The following is a 19,063-nucleotide window of genomic DNA, read 5'->3' as shown; positions in this document are numbered from 1 at the left end:
TTTTCTAGACCTCGAGAAGCTCAAGGAAAATCGGAGTGAGAAGATATCCGAGACTTCCAGTTGATCTTTGAATCGTAGAAAATGGGGGAGATCCACTCTTTTAGAAGCCAAAAGAAAGAGAGAACACTTTGCGGGCGTTGGTCCTAAACGTACTTCGATATCTGATTCTCAAGAAGGATTTGAGTATGGTGGTGGTTTCTCGCTCCATTTCACATCGGAAATGGGTTCTTCCTTTCGCTTAGTTGAAATTGAATATATCATGCGTGAGATATAATGAAATGTTCCCCTATTAAGTGAAGAACTTTTTGAGAGTGAATGTGATTTAGTATTATTCTAGCCTTTTGTTTGTAAAAGAAAATATTCGAGAGAGAGATGATATTTATTATTCTATTTTAGAGAAAAATGAAGTAGATCATTCATCTTAATGCTTTAAGGTGAGGGAGTCCTTTCAAAGTGAGCGAGTGATGTCCTATTTATAGTGTCTTATATGTTGTGTTGATGGGACTAGGGCTATTTTGTGGGCCTAGGTTGTAATTGGCCTACTATTGGTGATTGGACCTATTTGGGTGAGTAAAACCTCACTTTAGGGGAATTAATTGGCATATGGGGGCGGAGCCCTTAGCTCGGACTAGAAGATTCTCTTTTGGGCTAGTGGATTTGGTGATGGACGAGAATGTTCTCGTTTTGTGGCTCAACGTGTTTGAGGCTCTCGTCATGCAGTTCGACGACTTTTGGACTCGACGGAGGTTCAACCAAGGACACCGCTATGTCGAGGGGTCTATCGGGGACGTTACTACGTTTCATATGCTTCTCTGCCTTGTCAAGTGGTCCGTCGGGGGCGCTGTAACGCTTCACGGGTTTCTCCGTCTCACTAAGCGGTCCGTCAAATACGCCATAACGCTTCTCGGGCTTCTCCGTCTTGCCGAGCGGTTCATCGGAATCGTGGTAACGTTTCATGGGCTTCTTTGTCTCAACAAGCGGTTCTTCGGGGACACCATAATGCTTCGTAGGTTTCTCTTTCCCGGCAAGTAGTTTGTCGGGGACGTTGTAATGCATCGCATGCTTCTCCATCTCACGAAGCGGTCCTCCATCTCGCCGAACGGTCTGTCGAGGACGCACGAGCTTTTCTATCTCGCCGATCGGTTCGTCGGGGATGTCGTAATGCCTCATAGTCTTCTCCGTCTTGCCTAGCTGTCTGTCGGGGATGCATGAGCTTCTCCGTCTCGCTGAGCGGTCCGGCGAGGATGCCGTAACACCTCACGGACTTCTCCGTCTCACTGAGCGGTCCTTCGATCACACCATAACACCTCGTGAGCTTATTCGTCTGGTTGAGGCTCGTCGTAGCTTGGGGCTTCACGGTGGCTCGTTGGTCAAGGGCTCGTCATGGCGTGGGGCTTCACGATTGGTCTCCGACCAAGGGCTCGTCATGGCGTGGAGCTTTGTGGTGGCTAGCCAGCCAAGGGATTCTCGGTGGTTTGCTGACAAAGGGTTCGTCGTGGATCGGAGCTTCGTGGTGACTCGACTTCCAAGGGCTCATCGTGGTGATGAGCTTCATGGTGGCTCATCGGCCAAGGGCATGTCGTGGTGTGGAGAGGGTCATGGCGCATTGGGCAAGGACCTAACCGTGCCGTCAAGAAGCATATCGGGCAAAGACCCGACCTCGTCGTTGAAGACGCGAGCACGAGCGCACCGAGGACCCGACCTGGCTTCCGGAGACACGAGCATGAGCACGGTGATGACCCGTCAATGGTGCGAGCACGGCGAAGACCCCTCCTTGCCGCCGAAGACATGAACACGTCGAGGATCATCGGAGGCGCGAGCACGATGAGGAACACTCATTGCCGGAGGAGACACGAGCACAGAGGAGATGGATTCCAAAACCCTAATTTAGAGTTATTTAGATGCAAATTTGAAATATTAACATCTTAATATTGTTGAGTGACACTAATTTTACTGATTACAACCCATTAATCTTGAAGAGCTTTCTCTGAGTTATTGTAAACTGTTGCGACTACAATTAAAGAAAAAGATAACTGCCTTAAAATTTGATTTTTCTTCAGAGAGAAAAATCGATGCAATATTGATGCAATTGTTAGTAGTTAGACATTTGTTATACTTGTAAAATATCAAATTAGGTTAGATTGTGCGACAAAAGGTTTTATTTTAGACTTAAAATGTAATTAAGAAAGGCACCTTCGAGGGAGGGTCCTGGGATGAAATCTTTCACAAAACCCACCTGCGATGACCACATAGGGTCACGAGACTTGTTTTTTTTTTCTTCACAAAACCCACCCGAGACAACCGCGGGTGGTCGTGGGACATGTTTCTTCACGAAATCTGCCCGCAAATATCGCGGAGGGTCATGTTTCTTCGCAAAACCCACATGCGACGACCATGAAAGATAATGAATGTGTTTCTTTACAAAACTCACATGCGACGACCACAGTGGGTCGTGAGACATGCTTTTTCACAAAACCTGCCCGTGACAACAGTAAGTGGCCATGGGACATTTTTCTTCACGAAATCTGCCCACGACGACCACTGAGGGTCGTGGGACATGTTTCTTCACAAAACCCGAATGCGATGACCAAGGAGGGTCGTGGGACGTGTTTCTTCAGAAAATCCGCCCATGAAATGGCTAGCCCAAGGAAGTCACATGAGAGAGTCATCACGGTGAGAAGTCTTGATGGCCAAATGATGAAACGATTTCGACATTTAAGGAAATACTATAAATACCTCATTCTCAAAAGGGTGAAGTAAGTTTCTCTTAACTTAACAAAACTCAGCCTCTCTCTCACCTCACACTTTCTCTCTCTAGAATTTATAAAGAAGAGCAAAGGCTCCAACCTCACATAGCCCTTGAACTAATGTTGAGCGTCGGAGTGCGCGCCAGAGGAAACTACTCCGCGTCTCTATCTCATGTTTCTCTCTTTTTCAGGTGACGAGCCACTGAAAACCTCTTTCCGGCACGACGAAGGTGGCAAGTTTGGAGATATTTTCCCCGTTTGACCACCGTGCGGTCATAGGATCCGATCTTAGACCAAACTGCTGTAGGTTCTAAGTATTGACCATTTTTGGTGTTACAAGGAGGGGTTTCTCGAGAAACAACCACGAGATCCCACCAGGAAACCCATTTTCCCCGACTTCAAAGAATTGACCACCTCTAGGTGCCCCTAAGAACGAGGCTAGAAACTTGCTACACGATATGTCTAACCGCATAGCCTTCTCTGAAAATGCCGTTCCTCGCCTCGCGGGAAGCATCGCACTCAACACGCGAGCACAAGTCCAAACCAAGCAAAGTCAAGCGAATAATGCGCTCCACGCGGGCATCTCCCGCGGCCACATTCGCGAGCGTCTCCGATCGATCAACGTAGTCCTAGGAATCAGAGGACACAAAATCGTCATAGAAAATACAACATGAAAGCAATGCGACTTGGTGGAACTCCTACCGTGCCGTGATGGACACACCCCGAGGAAGTCTTTAAGGACAAGCTTGATGACGAAGCCTCCCCGAACCTATATGGCGAACTTGACAACGCCCCTGACTTCTCTGCATGGCGATCCCAATGATCACCTGGTTCCGCGTCGGCCTTTGGCGCTGTAAGTTTGCATTACACCTCCCGTGCAAGGAACTCTTAACATTGGAACATCAAAATAGGTGTCAAGGCTGGACATGTCCCACGATGACCTATCACATATAGGTTTGCCCCGCAACGTCTCGGCCGGGAGCATCGGCCAACTCCTTGGAATGGCGCATGCCCAAGTAATCGAAGAAATTTGGGCTTTGGTCGTCAACTCTTCGCTCGCGCCATGACTCACCCCTTCCAAGGAAAGCCTTATGACAGATCCCGGCTCGCACAACCCCGTGGCTAGCCCCCCACAACCACATGAAACCTCTCTGCTCCCCTCTAGCTCATGTTTCTCTCTTTTTTCAGGTGACGAGCCCCCGAAAACGTCTTTCCGGCGCGGCTGAGGCGGAAAGCCTTATGACAGATCCCGGCTCGCACAACCCCTTTGCTAGCCCCCTACAACCACATGAAACCTCTCTGCTCCCCTCTAGCTCATGTTTCTCTCTTTTTTCAGGTGACGAGCCCCCGAAAACGTCTTTCCGGCGCGGCTGAGGCGGCAAGTTTGAACATATCGTCCTTGTTCGACTACTGCGCTGTCATAGGCGACCGATTCTAAGTGTTGATCCATTTTTCATTATTAACACTAATAAAAATAAATATTTAGATCATATCTAATATTATTTATTTCTCGTACTAGAATATAATATTCAAAAACTACATAATGTAGAATATCTTCAAGATATTCTCATCAAATAATCTTCAATATATCATATCTTATGATGCTCTCATAAATAATATTGTATCAAATATTCATCGATCATGTTTAATATATATTATTTATTTCTTATTTGAAACAAGCTCAAATCTTATTAGGCTTTCATCAAACAAATCCAAAGTCCATATACTAACTTTACACGTCTACCACAAGCCATTTGGGTCTTGTGGCACGTTGATGTTTAAATTGCGGAGATCAACTATCAAGAATATTTTATGAATAATGTAAGATTTTATATTATGAAATGAGCTAAATCCTTTATCGGGATTGCGAATTTTATGTCTAGAGATGATGAATGTAAATATATTGAAATAATCGGAGAATGGGGTTGGAGAATCAAGAATTTGTTTGATAAAAAAATAATAGTCTTGAATTACATGTTCCCTTTTTTGGACTTTATCTCTCGTACTTATAGTAAATCTTCCAACGGCCTCTTATTTAGTTAAATGCGTACGCTAATATTATATTTTTTTTATTTAACTGAACTCTAAGTCGAATCACAAACCACCCTCTCAACTTCATTTTTTCACAAAACTGACTCTGAATTCTCATTTTGCTGCACCGTTGCCCCTTCCGTCAATTTTATTCGAACTCCGTTAAAATTTTCTTACGTGGAGATCCTTGTGGATTAAACATGTGTAATAATTAAAATACCCTCAATTATTATTATTAGTATTATTATTATTATTATTATTATTATTATTTAAACTTGAAATTGAGGCTTTCTTCAATAGAGCGATGATCATCCTCCTTTTGATATTGTTTTTCTCTTAATTTTTGTCCCATTTCAATTCCCAAATTTCCCAGGAAATCAAACATGCCTTGGAATTGAAATGAACAATCTGGAAAACATACAATAAATTACACAAACTCACATAGATTCGAAATCGTCGAAGTTTTTTTTTTTTCAGTCGGGAAAATACGGAGATTCGAAAGTGTTCGACTTCTTATTCGAGGATAATCGCCACTGTCTAGAAGTGCGTGAAGGGTAAAAAACTTCAGCATCTTAACGTCCTTCATTCTTCGTCTCAGACCTGCCACCAAAGTTGATCCACTTGCCTTTTCTGACCATGAGGAACTTGTTAAGTCGTCTCAAAAAGCATAATTGTCATATTGTACGACCATCCCATGAGTCATACTACTCCAAAACGTGTTTTATAGCACCCTTACACCTCCCCAACAATTATACAACACTCCCACCTCTTCTTTGCCTCCCTCTTACACGTCAAAAACCTTCCTACCTCGCCCATCCAATCCAAAATGTATCATAACCCTTCAAGGCACCTTCCAAGCAATTTCCATACCCCTATACCTTGAAACTCCTATAAATACCCTTCATTCCACCACATGAAAAGGGCACCAAATTCTCTATGGAAAAAACCTCTAGATAATATATTTCTCACCCTTCTCTCTCAACTTCAAATACCATTCCCAAGAAAGATCCATGAAAAGTCACTAGAAAAGTACCATACCTCACCTATCTTCCATCCTTTTCCCAATATTCCCTCTTCACACCATCTCTCTACCACATCATCCCTCTACCCTACATCACACACGGGCAAATAACAACCATTCACATATTATTTTTGTCATCATCTCCCATACACACCACTCTCCGTCTCACAACCATGAATAGAGAAGTATCTTTCTTTCTTTTTTTTCTAGAATTTGAGGAAGATCAATCTCAAACCCATTTTTTACTCTACCATTTCTTTATTTTACATACGCTCAATGCCATACAAATGTTCACTTATGATGACTAAGAGCTTGTGGGAATCCATTCCCTAGTTCTTCTTCTTCTAGAGAGACACATCCATTTTTCCTCTTCTAACCTCTTTGACATAGGAAAGAAGGTGCCGACCATCATTCTCGGAGAAGACGGTCTTGTTCCATGGCCCATTGAAAAACACGGTTTTTCACCGTGTAATCCATTACTTGGTGACCGCGTACACTTATTTGGATAGACTTATAGAATAACATTCATAGATAAATAAATTTTTTGGCTAGATGATTCAGAAACATAAAAAAGGTTTCTACAGAACCCAAGAATAAAATAAAGGGAGTCTAATATAAAAAAAAAATTATTTCCAAAAGTAAGACACACTTCTCTCATTGCTTTAGCTATAAGCGCGAGCTCATCTTCTTTGAGTTCTATCCATGAATCAAACATCTGTAAAGATGAACAAACATGATTAGTTGCCCCTAAATCAATTATCGAGGACGATAAATCACCAGCATAAAATGCTTCTAACATATGAAAGTTAGTGAGCGACACATTACCTTCACTTGACTCTGGTTCTATCTTGGGTGTTTTGAAAACAAACCCATGCACTCTCCACTGCGGGAACATTCCCCAATGGTGCTTTCGTCGGAGAGATGTGATGAGATGCAGTTCCCATTTATGGGTTCTCATGATGGTAAGCATTCTTAATCAAACCATTTTGCGATATGTGTATTTCATAGAGTAGCTTTGCAATCATATATTCTTGGCCATTAAGACCACAACTTAGAAAATACGAAGCAAAATGAGCGTACTCTTCGGAAAGTGAATTCATAATAATTCCAACCCGAGTGTCCTCATCAATCTTTGTGCCTTGAATTTCTACTATTGACTTAGAGTCACTTAAGTCTCTTATATGTTCCATGACGCAAGTTTAGGCCATCATTTGGTTATCCATTATTTGCCTTAGGAGGGTAATGTTTGTAAACATGCTGAAAATAATAAAATACAAGTACATAATTAACTACTGAAAACAAAAACATTCATCATAAAAGTTTTGGATGTAAAAACTTGATGCTTAAACAAGCACGGGAAAAAAATACTAATAGCTAAAAGACCCCAAGGGACATATCAGCTTGTTTCTAGTGAAAATGAAATCCATTTCAGATTAGTGGGCAATCATGGTACATATACTTTCATAACTATGATCACTAACTACCGATTTATTAGGAATCACGGCCACATGCAACAATTAAATTGTCCATGCATGAGTCGACCCTACATTTCGAACAGACAAGGACTTAACTCGAACGTGCTAACGAGGGTTGATTAGGAATGAAATACATCCTCTTCTGGCTATCGTGACCCAACCTTTATATTGGAATTAGAAAAGGCCTTCCGTTCGGAACGTCAGACATAACATTCACAAAGAAGAGTTGCTGACACGAGGCGATCTTTCATCCTTACGGTGTTGGTATCAATGTTGGAGGCCTTGGTCCCTAAATGTGTACCGCATCACACTTTGGAACCTCTCCCAATCACAGTTGACATTGCCGCTACTAGCGTAACGAGTCCATTGACTCATCGCTGGGCTAGTAAGGAGGATCACCGCAATCCTCGTACGGAAGCGGTGAGGCATCGAGACGACACGTGTCAGACCAATCCACCAGCCCCAAGTGATGGTGCCTCTCACGGTACTGAACGTACGTGCGATAGAATGGATCTCCATGACCACATTAGGGTACGTACAAATGTCATTAGAGAGGAGAAATCTAGCTCCTAGCTGTCGAGAATATTGCCCACTTGAAGATAATGAATAAATGATTACTAAATTCGATAATAAGATTACTTTATTAGCATTATATGATTAGTGGGTTGATTTCTAAACAATTAGAATCAATAACAACTATCTTCCATAGCCTCCGTATTAAACTGAGTCACGTGCTGGGCACCTGAGTTCGGGCGGTGAGCTAAAACGAGGTCGATGACTGATATACGCCTGGAAAGCTATATCTAAAGTCATATATGTGGAACACATAGGTGAAGGCTGATCACTATGTGATAGCATTCTACACTTGTGGTAAGTGTACGACTTGGACATGTCTTGGTTGTAGATGTGTCGTTTAAGGACCGTTACGACACACTAACCGAGGCCGCTATGATGGTCACAGTGAGACTTGATCTGAATCTTGAAGTGATCATGGACACTGGGTCATGTTACTGAGCTCTTTGACTCATTCGCTAAAAGGCTATCCATGCTAATCACAGCTTATGTCTTGGGAGTCTCTCAGAGCATGATTCGAGTGGGAAGTGATTTACAGATACGGAATCCAGCCTTCCTGAAAGAAGGTTAATGTTCACTCACCTAAGGGTTGATTCCATAACCGATAGATTGCTAGCACTTTCGAAGTAAGTAACGTTCGAAAGAATCTTTCGCTGGGGAAGCAACAATGCTTAGGGCTGATATGTATCAAGAGAAGTATAACGGATAAATTGACTTCTCTTGACACGGGTTGAACCTGGAGGATCTTGATAACGAACTGACTATATCAGTGGACACTCGTCACGATGAGTAAATATAATTCTAGTATAAAGGAGAGTTCAGTCTTGGCTTACAAGGTGGAGTATTTGACCAAGATTAGACGAATCGATGGAAAAAGAGAAAGGACTATTTCGTCTTTTTCATCGGATTTGTTAAGCTTCTATTACTAGGTCCATAGTCCCCGATTCGGCTCTGATAAAGGCGGATAAGAACTTTCGTATAATAATGTTTATCATTATTAATCTCACTTGCTGTAATTGTGATTGACAACATTAATTCTGGAAAACGGGTATTCGCAAAATTAAATAAATATTTATGGTAGAATTGTTTATTTATTGTTTGATCAAGTAAATAAACAATTATTAATTATTTGTTTATTGTTGGACCAAGTAAATAAATAATTAATTGGGTTTTAAGCAATTGGGCCTTGCACATATGAAAAATTCGAATTAGGGTCTTGGCACTAGGAATTTGCGCAAATCCCCTTGGCCGTGTGCCATCAAGTTCGAAATTTTCATAATTGGTATTTACCAATATTTTCTCTTTAGTTGTTTAAATAAAGGAGAGAGAATAATATAAGATATTGTCCTATATTTTCTCCTTATTTAAAGGAAAGTGTTTAGGAGAATATATATATGAGAATATATTTAAAGGGAAATGAAATAATTGGGCATGTTTGGTTCTCATCTCAAAAAGAGTTTTTGAGTTAAAAAAATTGGAAACAAAAAACGAAAATGTGTTTGGTTTAATTTTCCGGAAAATTTTTTTAAAAAATTTTGCAGTTGTTTTGTAAAAAAGTAAAGAAAACTACAAACAAATAAAATGTGTTTTTGGAAAAAAATTTATTCTCTTCTCTACAAAAAATGAAAACTGTACCAAACATCTTTTTGAAAACAACTGCAAATTTATTTTCAGTACAACTACAAAAATTTGAAAATAGAAAACAAAAACTTTTTGAGTTAACTACCAAACATATTCTCTATTTAAATAGAGAATAATATCCCATAGATATTGATCTGATGGATGAGAGAAAAAGTAGGATTCACTTGTTGAGATCCAATGGCCTAGATTTAATCCACTAGTGTGAACACAATAAAGGAAATAAAATATTCTGAAAGATTCCATGAATATCTCCTTTTACTACTATAAATAGGGGTTCATGAGAAGGCAAAAATAAGCAATTTTTGAGAAAAATTTCGTGCACCCTAGCCTACCTTGGCCGTGCACTTCTGCCTCTCCCTCCCCTCGGAAATTCGTTTCCATTCGTAGTAAAATAAGAGAGAGATCTTGAAACACCTAGTTTCGTGATCTAGTGAGATAAAGACTGTGCCCACTCATCTTTCTTATTCGTCTCGGAGATTACGTTTCGGAAGACTAAGGTGTCATCCTCGAGTCCTTCATCAAGATGACGCAAGGAGTACGCGATTGGTTTAGGAGCGTTCTGTAGTTGAACCGAAAATCAATGTAAGTATTCGTTTTTCGCTCAAATCGGTTGCTTGATAAATATGCTCTCGTGAATTAAATTAATTAAACATAACTAGATCTTGTTAATTATAACCATAATTTAATTAGCTTATGATCAGCGTAATTAATTATTTTTCCGCATTAATATGGTTATATGGTGGAATCATCTCAAACGAGTCGCATCAGAGCGATTGTATCTCAAACGAGTCGCATCAGAGCGATTGTTCGTGTCTGATACGCGCTCGATTCACCAACAAGTGGTATTAGAGCTAGATGTTATGATTAATTAATCGATTCGTTATTGTAATTAATTTAAATATGGTTTGAATGAAATTATATGTGGATATGAATATCATGCAATTCAATATATGATATGTGGATTGTGATTCGTGGTTTGATCGTAGAATATTTGATTCTCGCATTTCTAGTTTTTTTTTTGTAAACCCGAAATTCAAAGGGTATAGGTTTTTTTGTAATTATTATTATTATTGTTGTAATCCGATGGTGTGAAGTTCTTGATCACGACGATCGGCGAGAGATGGACACACAACAAATAAGCATGACGGACGAAGAAAGCCTCCACGACTACGCCACAAGAAAACTTGTCACAAAATTTTGTGACAAGTTTCGGCCGTCCTTTTTGTGCCGGGCCGCGCCCTTGTGGCGGCGGCGGTCCGGTGCAGCCTCAAGTCTAATCTTGACCTAGGTCAAGATTAGAGGATTCGTCCGGGCCTCAGCCCGGAAACCCTAGTGGGCCCACGGGCCCACTCATTAAAAAAAAAATTACCGAAAAAAATTAAGTTTTTAAATGTTTTATTTAATTAATTGTATGGGCTGAGCCCTAATGATTTTTATTTAAAACATTACAAAATAAATGATTATGATATCGATTTATTTTAAATGGGACATTAGAATGGGCCCTTACTTAATTAATTTTTTCGATAAATAATTAGAAAAATTAAATAATTTGATATTGATTTATTTTTCTAAGGGACATAAGAATGGGCCCAATTGAATCCATGGGCCAATATGATTGGGCTCATCTTGATTTATTTTATAGAATCAAATAGGAAACGATCAATCCGAATCAAACCATTCTTGCATGCTCTTGCTTGTTTATTTAATTACTATGTCATGCTTGTATACTATAACTTAGATCATGTATCGTATGTTAATGGTTGTCATGGGCTTTCATTCATTAAAATTTTCTAATTGGATTAGGATAGTTAATTGATGAATGAGTTGAACGGATCGGAGAGCTCTGTCACCAAGCCGATAAGAGGCTAAGCTGAGAGGTACTTAAGAAGACCTAGTGTCTCACCTTCTCTACTGGGAGCTTTTCCGTGATGGAATACTATTAGGATAATCAAGACTAGATGTCACAAATTCCTAATCACTAAGCTATATCGAAACATCTGTTTTTAAGGGTAGCTTAGAAACACTCGAGTTTTTAATATGACTTAGTTAACTCGAGTGGATCACCTAGATTAAAGTTAATGCTAGGAAAATTAAAATACTGAAAGTATATTGAGTCGTAGGTCTCCAACATTGACACAACATCGTGAGGATGAAAGATCCCCTCGTGACCGGCGGTTTTCTAAACATGGTGGTCAGTTCCATTCAGAATGGCTTTTCTGATTCCAATACCAAGGTTGTGTCTCTGACGATAGGTGGGAGGGTTGATCTCTGCGTGTACTAGTTACGCTAGTGTGTATGAGCTAGATTTCTTTCACTGAAATGTTGGGTTGACTCATGCATGAACCAACCGGTGGTTGCTCATGTGGCCAAAGATTCCTATAAAATTGGTAGTTAGTGAGCATAGTTATGAAGGTGCATGTACTATGATTGCTCACTAATCTGAGATGGTTCTCATTTTTACTAGGTGCACTCCGTTACGTCGCCAGAGTGAAACGGACTGTGGCTATTAGTCGAATTACCTTGGAATATAAAAACTGGGTTCTTTTGATTAGTATTTTATCCCGTACATGTTTGCATTATAGTTTTTATTTCCTAAATTATATTGATGGTTGTTTCTTTTCATATTGCTAATAAATGTGCTATTATGTTTTTAGTAATCATGTCAAACCCTATTATGGTCCTGTTGTCGAAAGACGTCCTGACTGGAGATAACTTCCCTAAGTGGAAGTCAAATCTCAACATTGTGCTTGTGAGTGAAAGCATTCGCTTTATCCTCACTGAAGACAGACCTCCTCTTCCTGCTCATGGTGCCTCCAAGAACTTGAGGGAGGACTATGACAAGTGGACTACTGCCAATAACAAGGCGGTGGCCTACATGCTCACAAGCATATCTGATACGTTGCGAACTAAGATGGAAGGGAAGGAGACAGCTGTGGAGATCCTTGACTCGTTGCAACAAATGTTTGGGATGCAAAGCGAGCAAGCCCGCATTGAACTCACCCGTAAGTGCACTAGCACTAGGATGACTGCGGGAACTCCGGTGAGGGATCATGTCATGAAGATGACTAACTACTTCACCGAAGCTGAACTCCATGGGGCACAGATGGATGAGGTTACTCAGGTGGGAATAATCCTGAATTCCTTTTCGAGTGACTTCATACAGTTTACGTCCAACTACATCATGAACAAGTTGACGTATTGTAATAATCTGAATATTAATATCATAATTTAGAATTTTGTAAAACTAAATATTAGTATTTGGTTTATTATATATACCTAACTTAAGAATTATTTATTTAATTTTAAAAATCTGTTAGCTTTGTAAATTATTTTATATGTATCAAGCTTTAATTTATGTATACCTAAAAATATATCTATGGATATTCATGTACATATATAATTATAATCTTCTCATACATATATAAAGTAATTTAAAAGCTGCCATTTCTTCCTTGTACGTGTACGTACATGTACATATACATCAATATAACAATTTTTAATTAATAATTACTTTTATCTATAAAATTTTGTGTATATCAGTATAAGTTTTAAAAGCAACCGACTCTCCTTAGACAGCCACTGTGGATAAGAACAAATAAAGGATAGAACAAATAAAGGAAAGAGAACCCGTGGGGAAGAAGAAAACAGGCCGAAGAAAAAGAAATCCAGACCGAAGAAGGAAGAGAGAGAGAGAGAGAGAGAGAGAGAGAGAGTCTGAGCACGAGGGAGAGCGAGAGACGGACAACGAGGATCAGAGGAACAACGAAGAGGAGAGGACCGGTTGTGGTTCGCCGGAACCGCGCGTGTGCGGCGATCGACGGGAGGAGAGCTTCGGCGGAGGTTTCCGCAGGTAAGTCGGAGTTTCTCCATCTCCTCTGAGTTCCAATCCACATCTTCTTGGGCTTCTTGGGTAAGAGATGGCTGAACCTCGTTTTTATTTCTAGGATTCGATTTTGAGAAATTAAATTGGGGGTTTGCGTGTTTTGGGCTCCGATTGGGTCTCACGAAGGAAAAAAAAATTTGAGAAGAGGTGACCGCGAGTCTCGCCGAGTCTTATTCAAGGTAAGCTTTGGTTTCGTTCCTCGTTCCTTTGTTTTTCGCTGTGATGTTCTCGGTTGTTCCGACTGCGTTGTTGTTGCCTCTCGTCCCTGTTGATGCTTTGAATGTTTGTGGATAATCAGATAATCGAATGTTATGTACGTTAGTTGATGATGTTGTAAAAACTTGTTGGTAGAGTCTCGTCGCGTGATTTGTATAGTTCAGTCACATATAAGGTTCCAATCAAATGAGAATATCTCGAGTTATCTTCTTATTTCTGATTAAGCTCGTTATGGCTTATCGGAGTAGGTGATCGATTAGAGGAAGTTGTTTCGCGGGTTCACGGAGTTAGTGAATGCCCGGGTTTCAAAAGTGGAGAACACTTTGTGAACGAGAAAGCGGGATAAGCGCTTAATCTCGAGGTAGGTTAAATATAACCTTTCTTGTCTGGTTTTATGGTTTGACCAAAACTTATATATTACTTTCGAAATGAAAATGTTTTCAAAATGCCACAATACCCTAGACCAGTTTTAAAATGTGGCAGAATTTCAAATCGGGAGATCCGATTGTGAAATGGAAAGATATTTTCAGTATTATACATATATCCCTTGTTTGAAAAATATAGATATAATATTTTCCTTTATTGGCCTGGGATAGCCGGATACTTATATATACGAAGCGGAGAATGCATGCGTATATATAAAAGGGTGTGGAGAGTGCACCATTCTGATCAGAGGAATGCCACGTGTTATGTGAGCAAGCGGTGGCAGGCCACCAGCATAAAAATCGCATTTTATTTATTCATTTGCATATCTCATCATTTAGTGCACGTTTACTTTCTGCAAGTTAGACTCGTATGTGGTTGGAGATCAACACGTGACGAGGGTTATACTTATACGTCTATAGAGATATACACAGGACAAGAATAATACTATGATATATGAGAATTATTATTGTTTAATAAATGTATTTTAAAAATCGAGCCAAATACTATAACATCTACTGGGCCTCAAGCTCACCCCTACGTTTCTTTGTTTTTCTTAAAATTATCTGTATAACCAGGAAAGTGAGAAGAAGTGTTAGGACGACCTCAGGATTATAGCGTCGTCAAGTTTTGAAGACTCTGTCTTGTTTTGGAGCAACAGGTGTATATATATGTTTATATACTTACCTAAGTCGTTGTCGAAGTCTCTGTTTATGTTTTGTATTCTGTTTATCTTTCTCTGGACTTGTAAAGTAAATAACTACTGAGTATGCACTGTGGGTATGTTTTGGCTCTGTTAGCTTTAATGGTCTAGTTTTCTCTTAATATCGCTTTTATACTCACGTCCCATTTTTAGGGGCGTGACACGTATGGACTGTCTCAGCTGTTGAATGAACTACAGACTTTTGAGTCTATCACTCGACATGGGAAGAACAAAGGGTCGGCTCTCTATGCTGACAAGAGTTCTTCGCCTAAAACCAAGAAGAAGTTGACTTCTGGTGCTGAGTCATCTACGGCACGCCCGAATACTTCAAAGGGGAAAGGTCCCGCTAAGAAGGAAAGGAAGAACTTCAAGAGAAGTGGAAAAGGAAAAGAAAAGAAGCGAGAAAGCATTGGTAAATGTAACCACTGCAACACTGAAGGCCATTGGAAGAGGCATTGTCCTTTGTACTTGGCTGAGGTTGAGAAAAACAAGAAGAATGCTGGTATGGTACCTTAAAATTCGTGATTAAAGATATCCTAAAAATGTTTTGAGGATAATTACTCATGAGCATACTTCTTTTCTTGTTGCAGAACAGATCTGATGGAGCACACGTGTGTAGACGAGCTTGCTGAACAATGTCGGATTCAAGCCCGAATTGTACAGAAGCTCATGCTCCGTTTGAAGATCTAATTTCCCGCTAGTTTTATTACTTTCATTTTTGGATTTATTTTTGGGAAAATAACACATTTATACCCTGTGTTTTAGTGAAATGTCGAGTTTAACCCTCGGTTTTCAAAAATGTCGAGTTCATACCCTCTGTTTAACTAAAATGACGAAATTATACCCTCTGTTTAACTAAAATGACGAAATTATACCCTGAAATAGACAACAGTGTCACAAATATTCTTTTTATTGACTTTTAATTGACGTTGACTATAATATTTATATATAAACACCAATTATCTTTATTCATTCGCGTCATATATGTAATTTATTTAAAAACTAAAAGATAAACAACAGTCTCTTAATCGTGAAGAACACAGAAAGAGACAAATGGGTAAACATCGATAGTTGATAGTCATCAAAATCGCATATTCGAACAGAGTATGCAGGATTTAGAGTTACAATTCGAACACGGAATGAAGTCATTTCTTAGGATGTATGAGTTTTATTATTTAATTTCAATTTAAGGCTATTTTTATTTCAAAATTTAGAATTTGGAAGTTAGGGCACTGATTTAGATTTGATTTGGTTTTTCTTATATAAGAGTTAATATCAATGAAAGGGAGATTTGTGACGCTATTATTCATTTCAAGGTATAATTTCGTCATTTTAGTTAAACAGAGGGTATGAACTCGACATTTTTGAAAACCGAAGGTTAAACTCGACATTTCACTAAAACACAGGGTATAAATGTGTTATTTTCCCTTTATTTTTGAACATGGGATGTGTCATTTAATAATCCGAGGTTTTCTGGACTGTAACCTTTATGGTTATTCCAGAAAAGATGAATCTTTCTTTCTTTATGTTTTATTACATTATTTATGAACACATGGTTATGTCTTTAAATATTTCCTTCTATAATTGAATGCCTTGATTGCTTTTATGATATTTGAATATGCATGAATGCTTATGTCCTTATAAAAAATATATAGAATATGAAGGTCACGTTTTTCTGTTCGTATGCTATATAGAAGCACAATAAATAAATATGAATATTTTCTAAGTTATTATCTCTGTTAGAATTTAATTAGCTTTTATTGCTTCATTAAATTCTTATGTTGAATATGTTTTATTGTTTAAGAACTATTTAGAGCTTTGAAAGCGTTTAAATAATTATTACCATTATTCGACAATGACTTGTGCGAATGATAAGTAATAAAGGAGACACAACTAAGAGTTAGTGTTGATGATGAATTAAATTAGTGGGAGCTTTCTTAATTGGAACCTAGTGACTAATATTCGTATTGATTGAGTGGGAGCATCCTTGAATGGAACCTAGCCACTCTAGATTTATTGATTGAGTGGGAGCATCCTTAATTGGAACCTAGCCACTCTAAAATTCAATAATCGAGTAGGAGCATCCTTAATTGGAACCTAGCTACTATTATTCATTGACATAGTGGGAGCATCCATAAATGGAATCTAGTCACTAAATAACCAATATTATTGAGTGGGAGCATCCTTAATTGGATTCTAGTCACTATTGTTCAAAAAAGAGTGGGAGCTTTCTTTAATGAAATCTAGCCACTTGTTGTTCAATAAATAGAAACATCCTTCATAGGATTAAACCCATCATTGAAGATGGCATCCTTAACCGGAAAGTATATGCTATTATTCAATAATTAAAGTGGAAGAGTAATCAATGATTACCTTGCCACATAAATCAATGAATTGAAAGGAAGGATAATTTTGAATTATCTTGTCGTTAAAATCAATAACCTAGTGGGAGCATCCTAGAATGGATCCTTGTCACTCTCATCAACAATAAACTTTCCTTAAATGGAAAGACATGATCTTGAGATATCACTCTCGATCATACTAACTTGTCTGAAAGTTATTAGCCCATATTTAACAGATCTACCTGTTAAGCTATTAGCTTAAAGGAATAGAGAGATCTATAAAAAGGATTAATGAAATGGTTTAAGCTTTAATAAGCTATAAGGTAAGGGATTGAGCCCTTAAGGAGATACATTATCATCAATGATACTCTTCTTTCTGATACCACGAACCACTTCATTAGGGATCTTCAAAATTGAAGATGAACTATCCTTTGAGGATGAAGTTCCAATAACATAAAGACATGGATCGAAGTAGTTATACTACTAAACCTTTTGAAATATGAAAGGTAGATCCTAAGTACTTAACAAACTAATCATGATTGTACATGGATGTTTGTTATACTCGATATTTTGAGAATGATCGATAAGTGTAGCTCCTAAACAAGTGTCATGAATAAAGTCATTACTATTATAGTTCTAGACATCATTATGACACAAGTAAATTGACTGAGCTAACTGTTTCTAAAACTAAATTTAGAAACGACATGCTCGTTCCATTATGTCTCAAACATACTTATTGATATAAGGTATGAGCTCAATGTTGAGGCTATTGACATTGTCTTTAAAAGGACTAATAATTAGCCCTTAGACAATGTCGTATTTCCGAGAATAACTACATGTGTTGTAAAACTGTAATTTCTGGAAATAGTGAGACACTTAGTTATTTAAATATAGTAGATCCTTAAAGTCCTTTGTATATATTGAATATGAACACGACAAACAAGGATGAACTATAAATAACCAAGTAATGGAAATAGGTCAATAAATTCTTATTTAAACACGTTCAATAAATCACACTATAGTAAGTGGTGATGATATCAAACCATGCAATGGTGCAACCTGTTTTGGCACCAAGGGATGTACACCTTGATAGGGAGACTTGTTATCTTTAGATTTAAAGTCTGGTGTATAATCTAAAGGTATGCGAAGTGTTAATTTGTTCTAAAGTAAATTTATATACTGTGAACAAATTGACTTGACCTTAAATGGTAAGTCAAAGATCACTTGCAAAAATGCATGAACTAGAATAATATGAAAATGGGACATATGTCAGATCGACATAAATGATAGAGTATAGATAAAAGTGAGAATCCATATGATGGGAATCTCAATCCTGGGTCAAAGTCTAAACCGTCTATAATGATGGCAAAGAATTAAATTGGCTGAAGGAAACTTATCTTCTCTGGTCAAAGTGGGAGATTGTTGGGAATATTGCCCACTTGAAGATAATGAATAAATGATTACTAAATTCGATAATAAGATTACTTTATTAGCATTATATGATTAGTGGATTGAGTTCTAAAAAATTAGAATCAATAACAACTATCTTCCATATCCTCCGTATTAAACTGAGTCACGTGCTGGGCACCTGAGTTCGGGCGGTGAGCTAAAACGAGGTCGATGACTAATATACGCCTGGAAAGCTATATCTAAAGTCATATATGTGGAACACATAGGTGAATCTTGATCACTATGTGGGAGCATTCTACACTTGTGGTAAGTGTACAATTTAGACAGGTCTTGGTGTAGATGTGTCGTTTAAGGACCTTTATGACACACTAACCGAGGCCACTATGATGGACACAGTGAGACTTGATCTAAATCCTGAAGTGATCATGGACACTGGGTTATGTTACTGAGCTCTTTGACTCATTGGCTAAAAGGCTATTCATGCTAATCACTTGTCTTTGGAGTTTTCTCAGAGCATGATTCGAGTGGGAAGTGATTTACAGATACGGAATCCAGCCTTCCTGAAAGAAGGTTAATGTTCACTCACCTAAGGGTTGAT

General features: G+C 38.7%; 1 long non-coding RNA gene across 3 annotated transcripts; it reads left to right on the top strand.

Moving 5' to 3' along the window:
- The first annotated feature begins 12,951 nt into the window (after positions 1–12,951).
- Positions 12,952–15,659, top strand: LOC149404333 (uncharacterized). Of its 3 annotated transcripts, none has more exons than XR_016293797.1 (6): positions 12,952–13,338; positions 13,433–13,550; positions 13,836–13,948; positions 14,589–14,671; positions 14,867–15,215; positions 15,304–15,659. It is a non-coding gene; the product is annotated as an uncharacterized LOC149404333 (long non-coding RNA). The 3 variants fall into 3 exon arrangements; XR_016293801.1 differs by having other exon boundaries at positions 12,953–13,338; positions 14,912–15,215; XR_016293795.1 differs by lacking the exons at positions 14,867–15,215; positions 15,304–15,659 and having other exon boundaries at positions 12,963–13,338; positions 14,589–14,835.
- Positions 15,660–19,063: the final 3,404 nt, after the last annotated feature.

This window comes from Urtica dioica, chromosome 2 (assembly GCF_054948205.1).
Source record: "Urtica dioica subsp. dioica isolate 48M chromosome 2, U.dioica_male_clone48M_v1_H2, whole genome shotgun sequence".
NCBI lineage: Eukaryota > Viridiplantae > Streptophyta > Magnoliopsida > Rosales > Urticaceae > Urtica > Urtica dioica.
Note: the sequence above shows the minus strand (reverse complement) of the source record. Positions and strands in the feature narration are given on the sequence as shown.